The sequence below is a fragment of the Myotis brandtii genome, unplaced genomic scaffold, assembly GCF_000412655.1.
Source record: "Myotis brandtii unplaced genomic scaffold, ASM41265v1 scaffold18, whole genome shotgun sequence".
NCBI classification, from domain to species: domain Eukaryota; kingdom Metazoa; phylum Chordata; class Mammalia; order Chiroptera; family Vespertilionidae; genus Myotis; species Myotis brandtii.
Genome location: NW_005356674.1, coordinates 1,053,057 through 1,068,461, shown reverse-complemented (window position 1 = coordinate 1,068,461; position 15,405 = coordinate 1,053,057). Strand labels below are relative to the sequence as shown.

The 15,405-nt window shown below is 48.6% G+C and overlaps 1 pseudogene; it reads right to left on the bottom strand.

The window, feature by feature from the left end:
- Positions 1-609: 609 nt before the first annotated feature.
- Positions 610-15,405, bottom strand: part of LOC102248405 — a 91,045-nt pseudogene continuing 76,249 nt past the window's right edge.

Sequence of the window (15,405 nt, the reverse complement as noted above, 5' to 3'; positions counted from 1 at the left end):
GAAATGTCTTCTCTGATGAAGGCTTTACAGGAATAGGATTTGTATTTAATCAGAATGACTCTCTAGGACCCTTTTCTGATAATGAAAGCATGGTGTCTTCACCTAAAAGAAGCAAGTGGAATTGTTAAATATTTCATTTTTTGTCATCAACTAGGTATAGTGCATTAATTAATATGAAATACTTTAAAATATATATTTTTTATTGATTTCAGAAAGGAAGGGAGAGGGAGAGAGAAATAGAAACATCAATGATGAGAGAGAATCATTGATTGGCTGCCTCCTGCATGCTCCCTACTGGGGATCAAGCCCACAACCTGGACATGTACCCTGACTGGGAATTCAACCATGACCTCCTGGTTCTTAGGTTGACCACTGAGCCTGTATAAAAAGATCACAGGCTGCTAGACAGGATGTTGAAATGACTGGTGTGTAATGTTTTTAAGGCCTTCATTTTTGTCAGCGTAAATTTCCTTTAATTATTTTCCATTTCCCGTAGGATTTCATTTTTAGGTTTAATGTACCAAGCCAGTATATAGTTTTACAATTCAGTAATTCTGGATTTCCAGTCATCTCAGATAAAAATGGAAATGTGAAATTTAGTTAAGAAAGTTAATTTTCCTCGTCTTTTATATCTAAGGCTTCATCCTCTTTACCATCTTCTTCTGCTTGCTGATCTTTCTTAGTCGACAGGTGGATACCTTTTCTGTTCCAGGTACACACTTAGCTGACAGTGATCTCTGAAGAGGTGACTTTGAATTTACTCTTGCAATATCTAGTCGAGATGAACAACCTGGTGGATATAGAGAGTTTCAGAAAACCTCAAAATCTTCTTCTTCAACAATCTTCTGTAGATTGTGGTAGGCAGCAGTGTGGACCTCTGAAGCGATGCTGTGAAATAACGTTTGAATAGTGATACATTCTGAAAATATAGTCTTTCTATGCTTTATTTTCCGCTTTTCAAAATTGTCAATCGTTTTTTCCAGATGATGAGTTATTCGAGTAGCATCCATTGTAACTCTCTGTAAGTTCATTTCTGCCTGTGAAATAACATGTCAGTCAGATGGGTTTCGCCGAGTTAATTGTTTAGCTTCTCAATTCCTTGCTGTTAATGTTGCTTTTACGTCAGCTCTTTTCGTTTTTATAATGGTTCCAAAAGCTTTCAATGGTTCAGCTACTTTAGCTTTAAGTATTTCAACCTCTGCCTGTTGGTAATCCTGAAGCTTGGCAAACTCACCAGCACAGTTTCTCAGGCCTTGCTTTAAATGTGGGGGGTCCCTCAGGGGTGGGGGACCTTTTTTCTGCCAAGGGCCATTTGGATGTTTCTAACATCAACATCATTCTCGGGCCATACAAAATTATCAACTTAAAAACTAGCCTGCTGTATTTGGTCAAACATTTAATTAACTCACCCCTAATGCCTTGGCAGGGCCAGACCAAATGATTTCACGGGCCTTACATGGCCCTCGGGCCGGACGTCCCCACCCCTGGCAGGCATGCGGAGGTTCACCAGCAGGTCTGCGTTGTCTCGCAGTCTGGCAGTTTCCTGCACATACGCAGCAAGGCTTTGGCACAGCTCTTCTAGATGCTTCTCCGCGTTGGTGACAGCATCTTGCAGTTGTTTGGCTTGAGCATCTGGTTTTCCAAGCTGTGCCTCAGCACCTTGCCCTGAGCACTGCCAGGACCCTGGACTGGGGCCAGGCTCGGGGCACTTGGGTGTGCTGGGGCGCCAGGAGCCCGAGAACTGTCCTCTTATATCTGAGTGAGAGTTTCGCTGAATTTAGAATTTAGGTAGTTATTTTCCCTCACCATGCTGGAGATGTTAGCCCACTGCCTCTGGCTGCTCTTGTGGTTATTGGTCTGCTTGTTCTTTTATAAGCAATCTGTCTTTCCCCTGGGACATTCTTAAAGGTTTTTCTGCAGTTTCACTATGATGTGTCTACATGTGATTTCATTTTTACTTATCCTGCTGGGATTTCTTGTGATTCCTGAATCTGATGATTCATGTCCTTTGTCAATTTTGAAAAATTCTTACTCATTATTTCTCAAAGATTGCTTGTCCCTAAATCTCATATTCAGGATTTCCAATTAGATATAATTTAGATCTTCTCATTTTATCGTCCATGTCTCTAATATTTTTATCTCTTTATCTCTGTGTTGCCCTATAAGTAATTTCTTTAGATCTGTCTTGCAGTGCATGAATTCTCTATATAACCGTTTAACCAATTCCACTGGGCTTTCAATTTCAATGATTTGAATTTGTTTCAAGGAGTTTTATCTATCTATTTATCTATCTATCTATCTATCCATTTATCTATCTATCCATCCAATCGGCCTGGTCATTTTTAGTAGTTTGTTTCTTGCTTGAATTTTCAGCTCTCTATTTTACTTTGTTCAACATTTCAAACTTACTTGTTTAATATACTGTATTTATTCCAGTTTATTCCAGTGTCTAAAGTCCTTTAGGTATAATTCTACTATTGGTTGTTTCTGAGGATTCCCACTGCGGTTCATCTTGTGTCTTACACCTCTTTGCAAGCTCGATTTGACTCCCCGAGATCTCTAGGGACCTCCGGGCCTGGATTGATGGTGTGCTCCTCCAGAGACAATTAGCTTTGGCCTCTGCCAGGTGTCACAGGGCACTGCTGGCCTGAGACAGCTTTAACTTCTTGGGGTTTTCTGGACTGAGGAGATAATATAAATTTGAACTCATATTTTCAGAGTGCAGGGCTATGGTTATGAGTTCAGCAGAATCTGCATTCTCTTATTTTCCTTTTCCCCACTTAGATACGAGCCTAAGATTAAATTACGGATCTAAAATGGTTGAGTTATCTTTTCTTCCTTTGATGGTGGGCAGATTTTTTTTTTCTGGCTATCTATCTATCTATCTATCCATTTATCTATCTATCCATCCAATCGGCCTGGTCATTTTTAGTAGTTTGTTTCTTGCTTGAATTTTCAGCTCTCTATTTTACTTTGTTCAACATTTCAAACTTACTTGTTTAATATACTGTATCTAATTATTCCAGTGTCTAAAGTCTGTCAGGTATAATTCTACTATTGGTTGTTTCTGAAGATTCCCACTGCGGTTCCTCATGTGTCTTACACCTCTTTGCAAGCTCGATTTGACTCCCCGAGATCTCTAGGGACCTCCGGGCCTGGATTGATGGTGTGCTCCTCCAGAGACAATTAGCTTTGGCCTCTGCCAGGTGTCGCAGGGCACTGCTGGCCTGAGACAGCTTTAACTTCTTGGGGTTTTCTGGACTGAGAAGATAATATAAATTTGAACTCATATTTTCAGGGTGCAGGGCTATGGTTATGAGTTCAGCAGAATCTCCATTCTCTTATTTTCCTTTTCCCCACTTGGATACGAGCCTAAGATTAAATTACAGGTCTAAAATGGTTCAGTTATCTTTTCTTCCTTTGATGGTGGGCAGATTTTTTTTTTTCTGGCCCATCTTTTCACTGTAGCCCTCTTCCATAACTTCTGTGTTTGGGAGACGAGTGGGATAGGGGATCCAATCACACATATGCCATGGCCTTGTCTCCCCCGTTGCCAATAAACCCTGAGACTCCAGTGTCCTGGTGTCAGCAAATGCCCTGGAGCCGCCCTGGGGCAGCACTGACCCTCCAGGCTGGAGGTCCATCTCCTCTTCACCTCTGACCTTTGGAGAGTCCTTGTTTTACTTACTGCAAGTTCAGCTCTGCATTTAAAAAGATTGTCTGAGCCTGGTCAGCATGGCTCAGTGGTTGAGCATTGACCTATGAACCAGGAGGTCGCGGTTCGAGTCCCAGTCAGGGTACCTGCCCAGATTGCGGGCTCAATCCCCAGTAGGGGTCCTGATCAATGATTCTCGCTCATCACTAATGTTTCTGTCTCTCTCTCCCTCTCCCTTCCTCTCTGAAACAAATTTAAAAAATATATTAAAAGATTGTTTGGTGTATTTCACCCAGAACTTTTTTTTAAAACCAGAAGTTTGTTTGTTTTAGAATATCAAATCCACAACATTACCAGGAGTAGAAATCCTTATCAGGATTTTGAAGTACGAGTAGGAGTTCAATACTAGCTATGCCACAGTCTAGCACTCAATCACTGCGCCTGTGATTGTTTTATATTGTGGACATGTTGCTCAGCCTGTTTTAGCTCTTTGCAAATTCCTTGGACTTGGCACCTGGTTCTAAGCCAAGCTTGGCTTCCTGCAAAAGAGCATACGCATGGCTCAGCCCATGCTGATCCCATCCCAGGCTTCTCTGCCTGCATTTCCACCTTTGGCACTATTGCCATCACTCTTCCAGGTGATGCTAAGTACATGGCCCATCAGCACAGGAACGTGTCCTTAGAGCCTGCCCGGCTGACAAGCTCCTGCCCTGACTCTCCCTTCTCTGTCTTTCTGGAGACATGGACCTTAGCCTCAGGACCCTGTATCCCTGCTGGAAGGCCTGCCCTGCCTCCTTCTCACACTGGGAGCCAGGCTAGTATCTTCAGATGTCAAGGAGCACTTGGGATATCATGCTTAGAGATTTGTTCTCTGGGGTTGTCCCTTCTAGAAAAGAGAACTGTTCATTTAATATTGACTATTAAGATGTTAGTGTGAATGAACTTACCTGACACTATAATAATGGTAATAGCTAGTGTTCATTGAGATCCTTCAGTGCACTAAGCGATTTGTATTGAGGCTCCACACTGAGAGCAGGGATGGGGAAAGATCACTCTGTAGATGGAGATATGGCCTGGAGTCCGTTGCTGGCCAAGGGGGTATGGAGATGGGTTCCAAGGTGTGCTAGGGTTCATGAGAGCCCTGAGGGCTTGGAAAGGGAAGACATCACTGGCCAGGCAGGGAGACAGACAGACATTCATAATTTATTCAGTCAACAAACACTCCTGAGCACCTACTGACTGTCAGGCACTGTGCTGGGTGCTGGGGGTGCAGATAAGAATGAGGACTGGCCTCAGGGAGCTTAGAAGAGCCTGGCACAAGGCAGATCCCTGCACATCACCCAAGAACATCTACCCTAGTCCCCCACTGTACATATGAATGAAATGAAGCCCAGAGAGGGGCGGGAACTGGCTCAGGATTGGTCTTTCTGGAGACATGGACCTTAGCCTCAGGACCCTGTATCCCTGCTGGAAGGCCTGCCCTGCCTCCTTCTCACACTGGGAGCCAGGCTAGTATCTTCAGATGTCAAGGAGCACTTGGGATATCATGCTTAGAGATTTGTTCTCTGGGGTTGTCCCTTCTAGAAAAGAGAACTGTTCATTTAATATTGACTATTAAGATGTTAGTGTGAATGAACTTACCTGACACTATAATAATGGTAATAGCTAGTGTTCATTGAGATCCTTCAGTGCACTAAGCGATTTGTATTGAGGCTCCACACTGAGAGCAGGGATGGGGAAAGATCACTCTGTAGATGGAGATATGGCCTGGAGTCCGTTGCTGGCCAAGGGGGTATGGAGATGGGTTCCAAGGTGTGCTAGGGTTCATGAGAGCCCTGAGGGCTTGGAAAGGGAAGACATCACTGGCCAGGCAGGGAGACAGACAGACATTCATAATTTATTCAGTCAACAAACACTCCTGAGCACCTACTGACTGTCAGGCACTGTGCTGGGTGCTGGGGGTGCAGATAAGAATGAGGACTGGCCTCAGGGAGCTTAGAAGAGCCTGGCACAAGGCAGATCCCTGCACATCACCCTAGTCCCTCACTGTACATATGAACGAAATGAGGCCCAGAGAGGGGCGGGAACTGGCTCAGGGTTGCACAGCAAGTACTTTAATCACAGAGATAGTGAGGATGGCCATGAAGAAACAGAGTCTGAAGTGAGGGAGGCCTTGCATCTCTCCACTACCCTGGAAGTCAGTGTGGAGGCCTGGGGCCAGCCACAGACTCTGCTCCCCAAGAGGCGGCTGGGATGGGGGACCCATCCACTTCCCCTCAGTCCCCAGGCAGGGAGGGCCGCTGGCTGAGTGAGCCCTTCCTCTCCCCCCATCAAAAACCCATGGGACAGAGCCTTCTTTATCAGAGTCCAGCTGTGGCTGCCTCAGGCTTGCTGGGAGGTGCTGGGGCTGGGAGCGAGGCTCAGGACGGGCTGACACAGGAGAGGAGATAATTTCAATCTGCAGCCTCCAGATTGAGGGAGAAATGTAAACACAGGCTGCAGAGCCAGCAGCATGGGGGTGGGGCGGGTGGGCAATGGGCACCCTGCTGGCTAGCCTTCCTCACAGAGCCCACTGTGAGGAGAGCTGGGGTGATTTTCCATGACATGGTCTTTCAGGGGCATGTGAGGGAGTGGCTGCTTTGGCTGCGGAGGTCTCTACAGGCCAAGCGCGCCCTCAGTGAGACTAAGTGGGGAGAGTCCTGGCCGGACACCAGACAGAGCACCCTCCAATCCGAGCTCCATCTCACAGCCAGCTGTGGGACATCCTCAGTTTCCCCATCAGTAAAATGGGGACCATATTAGAACCAGTTTCCTAGGGGTGCCTGATCTTTATTCGTTCTACAAATATTTGTTGGGTACCTAAGTTCCAGACACCACTGAGGAACAGAACACAGAGCAGGGACTGTAGGCCCCCTCTCCTCTGTGCTGAGGGTGGGGCCAAAATGCTTGCCAGCAGCCCTGGCACAGAGAAAATGGCCAGAAGATGGAACTATTGGTTGTGATGGTTGTTAACATTAGTTAGTTAATTTGAGCCAGTGCAGCCTGGTTCATCTCCCACCCTCCTCACCCCTTCATAGGCTACTCATGCTCAGCCTTCAGTACTTAGATGTTCCCTCCTACAAGAAGCCTGCCGTGATTTCCTGAGGCTGCATTATCCCCCTCCCCGCTTCACTGACCTCTCCCCCCTTCCCATGCTTCCTTATGGCACTTTCAGGTAATGCGTCTCTGGGGACAACAATGACATGCCGAGAGGCAGTGTCTTCCACCCATTCTTCAAGCTTTGGATTTTGTTTGTATCTTTCTCCCCCCTTGCCCCCAGTTATGGTAAAAAACATACTTGTTACTATCAGCTCCCCGCTCCATGCTGCTAACTGGACATGTGCTCCTGAAGGCAGGGCTGGACCTTGTCCCATCTCTGGTTCCCCAGAACCTGGCATATTGTAGATGGCTACTCATGTTTGTTGAATGAATGAATGAATGACTGTGAGTCCTTACCATGCCCCTGCCTTTCAGGCACTGTGGTTGCCCCTTAGAGCCAGAGAAGGGAACTTCTTAGCCCATGACTAAGACTTCCTTACAGGGAAGTCACAGGTCAGCGGTGCAGATTTCTGTAGATGGGGGTGTGTGACAGTGACCGCTGACATTGATTCAGTGCTCACCATAGCGGGATACTGTGAGGAGCTCTTTACTAGTAGGTAGATCTGGTCTTCATCCTATTTTATGAGGTAAGATATAGTATTTTCCCCATTATGTAGCTGAGGAACTGGAGGCCCAGAGTGGTGAAATATCTTGCCCAAGATCACCCAGCTCGTCAATGTGAGTGGAGTCAGGATTCGAACCCAAGTGGAGCACCTCCAGGGGCACTGCTCTCGGCCCTTCACTGCACAGTCTCCTAGGGGTGTGGGGTGTGGCTGGATGGGCAGGTGGGCACACCCTGTGTGGTCTGGGGCAAGTGCACCCTGGGCAGCTCCTGCCATCCTGGGTGTGCCCTGGCTCCCAGGCTTGTTGCTGAGGGTGGCAGAAAGGAGGAGATGTTGCTTTAGGCTCAAGTGACAGAAACGGGTGGGCTGGACGCACAGGCTGTCATAGTAATGGGTGTGGGTGAGAAGCCATCGGCCTGCCTCATGGGGACCTCGTGAGGTGGGCTGGGAGCCCCCAAGCCTGGAGGGGTGGGGACTGCTTTGGGTCTGAGAGGTCACAGCTTGGCATGGCATGTTTGTTTACAGGCTAATTCGAACACTTTTCAGCTAATGTACCTCTGGGGACCCCAGTGGCATGCTGAGAGGCACAGTGTCTTCCACCAGTTCTTTCAGCCTTTGATTTTGTTTGTTTCTTTTTTCCCAGCTATAGTCAAAGTGATTCTCAGGAAATGATAAGTGCCTTTAGGTCAGAGGAGGAGCCTGTGTCTTTGTGGATTCCTGTGTCTTTGTGGATTCCTGTGTGTGTGGGTGCACAACCCTGCCACACTTCGCATGGCTGTATATGCTCCTGGCAGGGGCTCTGCCTTCATTACTCAGAGAGAAAGACGGTTCCTTGATGCAGATTGTCACTTTTTCATCCAGCCAACATCCTCCAAGAACCTAGTCTGTGCCAAGCCGTGTGCTGGGCCTCAGGGATGAAATGGAAAATGAGCCCCGATCCTGCCCTCGGGAGCTGACAGTTTAGTGGGTGAGTCAGGTCAGGAAACAGGTGAGGACAGCTCAGGGTGGGCGGGGGGCGGGGGGCAGGCTCAGCTGGAGGGATGCACAGAGGACACACCATGGAGCAACTCCTCATGCAGCCTGGAGAGAGGGAGCCTACGGAAAGCTTCCTGGAGGAGGTGGCCACTGGGATTCATTTGAAGGATTCATCGAAGATAATTAGGGAAACAAAGTGGGGAAATGCTTTAGTAGATTGTAGATAATGTAAGTATCTGGTAGGGAGAGGGCCTGGGGCAGTGGTCGGCAAACTGTGGCTCGCGAGCCACATGCGGCTCTTTGGCCCCTTCAGTGTGGCTCTTCCACAAAATACCGACTTCTGCGCATGGGCCACGAAGTTTCAATCGCACTGTACGTGCGCGCCCGCACGTGGTATCTTGTGGGAGACCCACACTCAAGGGGCCAAAGAGCCGCATGTGGCTCGCGAGCCGCGGTTTGCCGACCACGGGTCTGGGGGGTTCAGGAAATACTAAGTACTAGTTTGGTTTGTATAGAGAGTCATGTGTGTTTGTGTGTGTGCATATGTATATTTATATGTGTGTGTTTGTGCATGTCCGTGTGTGTGTGTGTGTGTGTGTGTGTGTGTGTGTGTGTGTGTGTATGCATTTGTATGGAAGGTAATGTCTGAAGAGTTATATTGGAAATTTCTGTTTACGTATTTTCTGTGAAAACTCTTTTGAAGTGTAATGCATGAAGGACATTTGATCATTCACATTTTAGTGTGAACAAGTTTATATCTTTCTCCGAGAAGCTTGGACCCTTGAATGAGAATGGGTGCTGAAAGGCAGGGCAGGCCACCCTGCTGACAGCCATGCTCTGTCACATTCCATGTCACTCAAAACCCCCCTGGAACCTGATATTTTCAGCCTGTATCCCTCTGAGGTGTAATAATCTAGTGTCCACCTCACACTGCAGGAAGCTGAGAAGCCTGCTATCTGTCCTACGCTCACCTCTGGCTAACCCTCTGCGGGGAGGGACCCTTCTCACGCAGAGATGTGGCCGGGCAGGCACAAGGGTTGAGGACTGGCTTTGTGGGATGAGGCTGGACAGGCTGCCCCCAGACCACATGAGCCCAGCCCCAGCTCCTTGTCCATGCGCCAGACCTTGCCTGCTCCCAGCTCTGGTACACTTTCTTTGACAGATTAAAACAGTAGATCGCCCCATTTAGCTGGGGCTCCAATAACCCACACCATGTGGGCTCCATGGTGGGCGAGTGGTGAGTAGGAGGAAAAGTACACTTTTTGGGGGGAGAGAGGAAGGTACAAGGATGAGCCATATCTCAGAGGCATGTGTCCTGCCCGCAGAGGGCCTCAGGTGGACATTCAGTGCACTGGCCAGCTGAGCAGTAGAGCCCTGGTCTCTCTGCCCACTGGCCACTCCATTGACTAACTGGCCGGCTGCCTGGTAGATGTAGCTCTGGACAACACTGGTGGCCCCACTGCAGGCACATCTCTGGGATGAAGATGGAGGAAGCCGACATACAACCTCACCAAAATGGGGCTGCCTCTGCCAGGACCTGATGGTTGGAGCTCCTGGGATGGCGAGCTCTACTCTCAGAGCAGAGGGGACCTTCGGAGGGGACCGGGGCTCAAGGCCAGGCCCCGAGCCCCTGAGGGCAGGGCTCTGAGGGTAAGGACAGTGGACAGCATGTTCCAGGCCAGGCAGATGGCATCTTGCTGGGGACACAGTGGAGGATTCACTGGCAGGTGGGACTGTTGCAGCAGATACATTAATAAACTGCTTTGGCCCCACACTTTATGAGGTACCTATGCATTCATTGTCCCTTTTGATCCTAGAACAAGCCTCAGTCAAATTAACTCATTACAAAAGGGAACTTGTCCAGGGACACAGCTGGGAATTGGTGAAGTCAGGCTTGGAATCTAGGCCTAACCTAAGCGCATCTCACCCCATACATCGTGAATCTTTGCTTCTAAGGCCTCTGCAGGTGCTGGGGGTCAAAGCCTGGCTAGGCCACTTTCATGCAGAACCTGGGCAAGTTACTTATTTGTGTCTCAGTTTCCTCGCCTATCAGTGTTAATGACAGCACGTACCTATAGGATCCCTGTGAGGCTCCAACAAGGTCACACAGGGAGACCCCGAATGAGACCATGTGACTGTAACTATTGCCCGAGTGGTGGCTGCCCAGGCTGTCAGAAGAATTGCTGAGATCAGCCTGGATGTGGAAGAGCATGTTGTGGGTAGGTGTGGTCTGGGCACCTAGGGCTTTAGACCGGGGAGGGGGTGCAATGAGCCTGGGCTCTTGGGCCTCCCAGGGGTCCCCTCTTTAAATCCTAAGAGACAACTTAGACACTGGGCTTGATCAGCCGCTGTTCCAGAGGCACTCAGCTGGCAGGAACAGTGAGGGGGCATTGAAAACACTGAGTAGTTGGCGCATGGCTGGAAGTTGGGTGCGGCTGTTCAGGGGCCTGCAGACTACCTGGCCTGAGAGGTCCGGAGTCATCAGAGGAGGTCATTCTGAAGAGGTGGACTTACATTTCTGTAGAGGGGCGCAGGGCCTCAGACCTGGGGTGTCTGAGAGCGGGTACCCATGCATCCCGGGGCCACACAGTCCTGGTTAAGCATGTTGTTCCGGGGTAACTGTTATCAGTGCCCCTTTCACTGTTAAAAGTGGCCTGATTTGGACAGTAAATTAGACAGTCACCCAACTTTGAGCCACAGGCGCCCTCTTCCCTGGCGAGGCCTGTTCCTGAGGGTCCACCAGCACCTAGGCTGGGTGAGGCAGATTGGGGGACTTCCATGCCAGGTCGCAGCACTGGGAGCTGGGCAGGGCACCCTCTGAGCCTGGAGGGGGTGGGAGCGGGGAGGGACAGGCCAGCTGGCAGCTTGGACACCACATGGGCCCGTGCCCGAGACCCACACTGTTGTCACCTGGGTAGGAGTTGGGAGATTTTAGCTGAAACAGATAGGAGATATTGGTCTGGCTTAACTTTTCTATTTTCCTGATAATAATGATATTAGTAATCATGATTACTTTTAAATAAGCCCCACCTAAGTACTAGGTGTGTGTGTGTGTGTGTGTGTGTGTGTGTGTGTGTACATGTGCATGCACATGTGTGTAAAATATTTATATATTATATGTAATATGCAGTTGAATAACATGGGATTTTGAGGTGCCGACCCACAGCATAGTGGAAAATCCGCATATAACTTTTGCCTCTCAATAGTTTACTATTGACTGGAAGCCTTACTGATAACATAAACAGTTGATGAACACATATTTTGTATGTCTTATTCATTATATACTGTATTATAATAAAGTAGGCTAGAGAAAAGAAAATGTTATTAAGAAAATCATAGGAAAAGAAAATGCACTTACAGTATATTGAAAAAAATCCATGTATACCTGGGCCGGCCTTCTTAGTTTAAACTGTATGTTATACAGAAACACACTTTAAATAGTTCAGTGGTGCAGCGTGAGACCCAGAAGGGGAGGGCCAGTCTTCATGTTCCACCCCTGGGAAGGGGCAGAAGCAGGGTTCAGACCCAGGGCCATTTGACCTCAGCCAGTGTCCTTTGCCGATCCCACCCACTACCCCCTGGGCATCAGGATCAGGCATGTTGTTTGCACAACCTCGCAGCCTAGGCTGGGCTTGGAAGATTAGGAGGCAGGGGAAGACGGGCTGGCTGGGGACCTCTCTGTCCCTGTCTGTCCCTTGCCCTCCTCGGGCCAAGCTCGAGGCCACATGAGGAGTTCCCAAGCTGTCTTTCATCCAGTCCCGCAGTGATTTGTTCAGCATGCAGTGCAAATTTCCCTGTCTCAAGACATGGAATCTGGTACAGCTTTGCCTGGATCAATGTCCAACCCCTTTCAAGTTCTGGAGAAAGTTACTCCTCTCCAAAGTTCAGACCTGCCAGACTCAATAACTCCACAAAAATGCTTGGATGAAAATTGCTCCAAGCAATCCCAGCGGAAAGCCAGCACCTCACCCCTCGTTTAAAGTTATGATCCTTATCATAATTAATTCAATAAAGAAGTAATGTGCTTCAACCTAGGCAGAGAGAATAATTTTCTGTCCTGACTGGGATAAACTTTCAACTGGGGACATTGAAAGTCTGGGTCTGAGCTCTCGCAGCAAGTAATAAATTGCAGACCCGGGCAGCCCGCAGAGCCCCATTTAAGCTGTGGTAAGTAGGCCGCTATTGAGGAGAGGAAGATTTGGATTCGGGTGGGCAGCTCCAATAAATAGCGGAGTGTTGTTTATAAACCCTGCAGTCCCGCTGGCCTCTGCCTCGAGACAGGCGGTAGCATTTGCTTGTTGAAAGCACCAGAGCGTTTGATCCTCGCACTCGGAGGGACCCACCTTGAGTCTTGAATCTAAAATCCATTTCCTCCCGTGATTGAAAGGTGGGATTAGCCTGGCTTCTAAACAGACTAACACATTTTCAAGTGGAGATACTGACTTGGAGACCAAGCCAGCCCAGCCCACACAGTGGCAAGTCCTGCTCTGTCCTTGGAGGTTGCAATGATTGAAGTTCATTCTGGGCTTTATTTGAACACAAGCCGGCCAGGTTTATAGACATTGCAAGTGTAGCAATTAAAGTCTCTGGAAACAAATTAGAATAGAAGGAAAGTTAGTTATCGTCAAAACAGCGTCCAGTTAGCACATTATGGGAAGAGATAAATTCAACACGCATTGTTTTCTGAAAATAATGATGGGAGGTAGGGTTCTTTTTAAAAAATCTTTTAAAATATATTTTTTATTGATTTCAGAGAGGAAGGGAGAGGGAGAGAGAGATAGAAACATCAAAGATGGGAATAGCTGATCGGCTGCCTCCTGCACGCCCCACTCTGGTGATCGAGCCTGCAACCTGGGCATGTGCGCTGACTGGGAATCGAACTGTGATCTCCTGGTTCATAAGTTGATGCTCAACCACTGAGCCACACCAGCTGGGCAGGGAGACAGGGTTCTTTAAAGTGATTACATTTGGGAACGTCAGGTTGTCTGACGCATATATTTTGGATACCTCCTTTGTGAACTGACAGCGAGCGTGCATTCCAGAACTCAAGAGGGCCTTTATCGTCCATTCTGTGGGGTGGAAAACAACTGTGCTCTGGGCCCACATTCCATCCTTGGCCTGGAGTTCGCACAAAGATGTACTGTGACCAGGCTCCCTGCCGGGGCAACCGTTCCAAACCTGCCGGCCTGCAGAGTGCCATGTCCAAGACAAACAGCAGTTCTGGAGACATGAGCGAGCATGCTCATGGATATTATCCATCAAAACACACAAAGTGCACACACTAGACAGCTTCGCCTCCTTCTATAGCATAAAACATGTAAAGGGTCTATCTTAGGGGAGGGGATGCAGCCCTTTGAACCTGGATTGGGTGGACAGCCCAGGAGAGAGGATGGGCAGCTAATTAAATATTTCGGGTCTGGGGGTACCACCCCTAACGTCCTTTTTGGAGCATGAAAAATATACATAAAGATGTAGATAAATCCTATATAATGAAAGCCTAATATGCTAAGTGTCCGGTTGTCCATTCAACCAATCAAAGCATAATATGCTAATGATATGCTAAGGCCGCTCAACTGCTCACTATGACGTGCACTGACCACCAGGGGGCTGATGCTCTGACTGTAGGTTAGCTTGCTGCTGGGGTCTCGCCAATTGGGACTGAGCGAGACGGGCTGGACATGCCCTGGAGCCCTCCTGCAGTCCCTCTCCTGGCCAACCTCCCACGTCCCTCCCCAACCCCAATCGTGCACCCGAGGGGTCCCTCAGCCTGGCCTGTGCCCTCTTGCAATCAGGGACCCGTTGGGGGATGTAGGAGAGCTGGTTTCGGCCTGATCGCGCTCAACATAGGAGCTGCCCCCTGGTGGTCAGTGCGCTCCCACAGGGGGAGGACCGCTCAGCCAGAAGCCAGACTCACGGCTGACGAGTGCAGAGGTGGTGGCGGGAGCCTCTCCTGCCTCTGCGGCAGTGCTAGGGATGTCCAACTGACAGGTTAGGCCTGCTTCCTCTGGACGAGGCTCCCAGACTATGAGAGGGCACAGGCCGGGCTGAGGGACCCACCCTCTAGTGCACAAATTTCATGCACCGGGTCTCTAGTAATAACATAAGAGGCATGGTAATCATGTGCCACACCATTTTCTGTGGGTTTGTAAAGAAATATATAATTTTCTATGTGTGTCTTTCCTGTATTTGTGTCACCCATTCAAGGCACAGATGTGAAACTTGAAGCTGATGGTACTTCATTCAGCTCTTGACATGGCCACATATGTCCAGTGCTGGTGACTTTGGGTCTCTTCTTCCAGTCAGTGTCTTTCAAGTGAGAAAAACATCCAGTTTGTGATTTGTACTGCTGGATGCCCAAGTTAAAAAAAAGAAAAAGAAAGAACAACTGAAAAATAGATAAATACTTGGGACTTCTTACTGGCTACATGCTCCTGAGCATCCCCTCTCTGACTGTTCCTGGTCCTTTCGGGGTCCAGCCTATCTTTCCCTGGGTCCCTTAAGGGGCTCAGATGTCAGTAGTGTCTGGGGGGTTCTGCATCCCTGACATTGTCTCCCCAATGGCCTTGAAGACTTTCTGGGGCTTTCTCTCTCAAACCTGGGCCAGCACTACTCAGCAGTTTCAAACAAACCCAGTAATGAGGCTGAAAGTGGACACAAAGAGGGGACCCTGGGATAAAAATGCAGGTTAGAGCAGCAGCCGAAACCCACAAAGCTGGGCTTAGTTGCTTCACGACACACGCACTGAGCCAGCGTGTCTGACCAACGCTCACAACCCTTGCCCGCGCCCCCCTCTACCCCCCAATCCCTCTTGGATTGATTAAATTGGCTCAAGATGACACCAATAATTGGCTCAAGATGGGGCTTCGACAGGCCCAATGATCCATATCTTCGCATTCCCTAAAATCAGTCCTTTCAGCTCTGTGTTGGATTTAGGATGGTTTACATTGGCTCCGTCACAAACATTTTAATAAAGTCCCAGAGAAACCGCAAACGGGTGACATCATTGGATGGTGTTAAAAAAAAAAAAAAAAGAGTCCCATTTTGTAAGAGAGAGGCTGGGCCTCTGGAGTGTGA